We start from the raw sequence: 4030 nt of genomic DNA, 5'->3' as shown, positions 1-4030 counted from the left end.
TGACTGGCTAATCGTTTGATGGCGGTCACTGAAGTTTCTTCGTTGATTTTGATCATGGTGGCCAGGGTGACAAGCTCGAGGTTTATGGTGGTGTCAATCTGGAGCTTAAACTCAATGGCAGAAACGATGTATGCGGCGAGATCCAGACGAAGACGACGAGGACAAATCCGAGGAGTACTCAGCCAACGATGAGGACGATGCCACCATGAGAAAGAGGGGGCTGGAAGATCCGGGCAACAGTCGGAGACCAGCTCATCCTTCAGCTCCGAGGCTGCTGCTGCTACAGATCTTGGTGTTTCTGGGTGGAGGCCAAGTTTGTAACAATTGCGATGGTGCCAATCATGACATTGAGAAGGAAGAAGACGACTTGCTTGCTGCCCTCCCAAGTCTTGAGGTTGTTGACTTGAGCTTCAACCGTCTCATCGGCAGCTTCCCACAACCCTCTTCAGAGCTGACTACTGTCGCCATCGACCTCATCGAAGATCGAGATCTTGAGCCCACCAACGAGGATCCCTCTCAACACCACCTGCAGAAATCTCTTCACCTGCACTTTCACAGGCCACTATTTCGGAGGCTAGAAGCTTGCCATAAATGTCACTCTATTCCGCTCTATTTTCACCATCGGCATCTGTTCTAGCACCTGCTGCATCACTACGACTCCTCATTCGTCTCAGCCACGAATAGCATGCCAAACCTGGTTGGCAGACTCCGTATTTTCTTTTTCGGGACCTTGATGTGGAAGGAGATCGGGAGTAGACAGTTAATGAAGTGATAGATGGGAATGCGTCACGGAGGCGCTAGGCGAAGGTTGGGCCTGGATTTGGGCTAGTAAAATCTGACTGCTTCGAGCGGAGCTAAGGATGATGATGGCATTGGGCCGGCCAGTGGCGTTTGGCGGGCTTGGCGAGAACTGGACCTGGGTGTGGGTTACCACTATCCATTTGGGTGCCTGACCTTATACCAGAGGTCAATGAGCTTTGGATATCGACGAAGGATTGGCGATTTCTTAAGTAGTGTTGATGGGGTTGTCGCATAGCAACATCACGACCAGGCACACTATCGGGAAGCTTTACAACAGTGTGAATGGCGACTTGCAGAGAGAGCTTGAAAAAAAAATCACTTTCGGTCGGTGCTGTTTGATGTCTCGAGCGCGGAGATGTTCGAGAAAACGAACTTGGGTATTGGATCACTCGAAGGATAGGTTGGGGTCCAGCAAGCTCTTTATGTTCAAATAATTCGCAGCTAGGATGACATCGAAAAGCGCAGCTTGGTCAACCTTGACGAATTTAACGTCGTTGAGGGTCACCAGCACGACCCTATTGACGAAGAAGAAGAAGCCGAATGGGCCTCTTGCGCGGCCTATGGCATTAGCCGGTCTCTAGGCTTCTGGGCCTGTAAATTGGAGGGAGGCCTGGCTTTTGACTCTCTTTTTGTCGGTGGAGAAGAAGGGGCAACCCAATTTCTTTATTTTTTTCTTCTTCTTTATATATATATATATATATATATATATATATATATTTTAAAGAAACTGTAACAATTTTATAAAAAGTAATATCTTCCCCTGTAATAAAATTGACTTTTATTAGTCAAGCATTTAATGAAACCTTTAATTTTTTTATTTTGATATGATTGGACTCGAAAATTGAATGTTCGAGTTGCCTACGTACCCCTCCAAAGAAAAGATCAAGTCATAATGTAGTTCAAATGCTTTTTTTTTTTTTTTTTTTTTTTTTTTTTGTGCCATATGCAGTTTATGCTTTTGCGGGCCAGGAGTGTTTGTTGCCGTTTGCAATTTCAGCTCGTGCAGGGAATGAGCGTTTGTTGTCGCCTTTTAAGCTTATGCAAACGAGGAGCTTTGTGAATTTGTCAAACGATTTTGGAGAGGCATTCCTTGCAATCTTCATAGCAAAGAGTCTTGACCAAGTAATTGAAGAAGTCTTTGGGGAAGAAATCGCGCATTGTGATGTCAACGAACGATCTTCGTGTCACAATTTCATGTAGCTTTGGAGGTTGACGAGAGCTGCTTTGCCCCCTTTCCGATTGGTGAACTTGTGGATGAGACGTATGCTTCCTGTGCATTTTCTTTGGAGTGACATAAGTCCATCCTTCAACTTCATTTGACTTGACTGACATGGTTTTGGAGCATGCCCCTAGCGGTTGAGGTGAAGATTTTGAGTCGAAAAAGCCAGAAGTGACAGTGGTATAGTTTGACTTCACCATTTCGTTAAGATCTAGCTCGATGATCCCCTTCTGAGCCAGCTTCATGATGAGATGTTTCAGCATGGAGCACTTTTTCGTTGGATGACTGATGAAGCGATGGAATTTACAGTACCTTGGACTGTCAGTACAGTTCATCTCTTCCGGCCGTTTGCACTCAGGTAGTCGATCACCTTTTTGTCAAGCAAGTCTTTCAACATGGCAACCACATCAAAGTCGGGGAATGGATAAGTCTTATCCTCATGCTCCTTCAAAGTGCGTCTACGCATCTCTTGATCACGAAAAACTTCGGTTTGAATCGCCTTGCCTTGTGTAGGGATTTTGATTGGAGTTGTGTTGATTGTCATTGCTTCCTTGGTGGGTTTCCACACAGCCTTATCCACCTTTGGCCCCAAAACTTTGTCGTCCTTTTATTCCGCAATCGGTTCTTTCTTCCCACGACGGGCGATGCTTAACTTCATATCATGGGCACGAGTGGCTAACTCCTTAAAGGTTCGTGGTTTGACGCCTTGAAGGATGTAGTGTAGTCCCCACTGCATGCCTTGAACGCACATCTCACTGGCGGAGGTTTCAGAAAGCTGATCTTTGCAATCCAAGCTTAATGAACGCCATCTATTGATGTAGTCGACGATAGGTTCATTAGTCCACTGTTTCGTATTGGTCAGCTCCAACATGCTCACAGTGCGACGAGTGTTGTAGAAGCAGTTGAGAAATTCCCTTTCTAGCTGATCCCAACTGTTCATAGACTCGGGTTTGAGGTCGGTGTACCAGTCAAAAGCGTTACCTTTCAAAGAGCGCATGAACTGTTTGACGAGGTAGTCTCCCTCCGTCCCAGCATTGTTGCAAGTTTCAATAAAATGGGCGACATATTGCTTTAGGTTTCCCTTCCCATCGAATTGCATGAATTTTGGTGGCTGATAACCCCTTGGCATCTTCAAGGAGTCAATCTTCTTAGAGTAGGGTTTCGAGTACAACATGGAGGTGTGTGAGCTCCCTTCGTACTATGCCTTGATGGTGTCAGTGATCATTTTCTGCAGTTGATGGATAGAAAGAGATCCCATAAGTGTTGCCACTTAGTCTGGCTCATGCTCTTCTTTGACTTTCTCCACCGGAGGCTCCTTTTCTTCATTAGCTCATCTCTTTAGTGGATTAACCTTTAGGTCGAGTTTCTCGTCATCCTGCGTCTCCAGTCGGCTGATGAGTGCGGTGATTTGCAAGTCTTTTTCCTCCACAGTCCTTGTGAGCCTTACAATTGCTTCACTCATTTGAGCCAGTTGTTCTTCAACAGAGATGACGCCGATGGTCATGACTTGTGCAACTAATAGACACGACTTTCCTTCAGACGTCCAGAGTGCTGATGAAGAACCCCATTGGCCATTTTCGGATGTCATCTTATGCGCCTCAGCAGCATGCTTCGGTGCCTCTAGCAAGGTCAGGTTGATGACCGACTCGCGCCTTTGATGCTCCTCTTGCTTGCTTAGCGGTATCAACTTTGAAGCGGCATGTTGAGGAGTGATTGTGGCGCCAATGGATGCTCCATTCGTGGCGGAAGTGCTCATGCTTATTCCCTTGGTGGTTGCAAGAACAGCTTATCCCTTACTTGATACAATTGAATTTGGAGGTGTGCTTTGGTTTTCTTGAAGAGAAAGAGATGAGAGGTAGAGCTTGTCCCACTGGGCGTGCCAAATTTGTAAACACGATAAATTCCTGAAACAAGAACACGTGTACAAAATATATTTTTGTATTAATGATTTTGGGGTTACAATCTCTTTGTAATTTGATCCTTCGATTCGATCTCCGTAAGGTGTTAATT

At 45.7% G+C, this 4030-nt stretch overlaps 1 pseudogene; it reads right to left on the bottom strand.

Annotated features, from left to right (window-relative positions):
• Nucleotides 1-1866: 1866 nt before the first annotated feature.
• LOC148689949 (uncharacterized) lies at nucleotides 1867-3524 on the bottom strand (annotated as a pseudogene).
• Nucleotides 3525-4030: the final 506 nt, after the last annotated feature.

This window comes from Pyrus communis, chromosome 16 (assembly GCF_041283825.1).
Source record: "Pyrus communis isolate YQ-2024b chromosome 16, ASM4128382v1, whole genome shotgun sequence".
Classification (NCBI taxonomy): domain Eukaryota; kingdom Viridiplantae; phylum Streptophyta; class Magnoliopsida; order Rosales; family Rosaceae; genus Pyrus; species Pyrus communis.
This window is presented reverse-complemented; position numbering and strand designations above follow the sequence as displayed.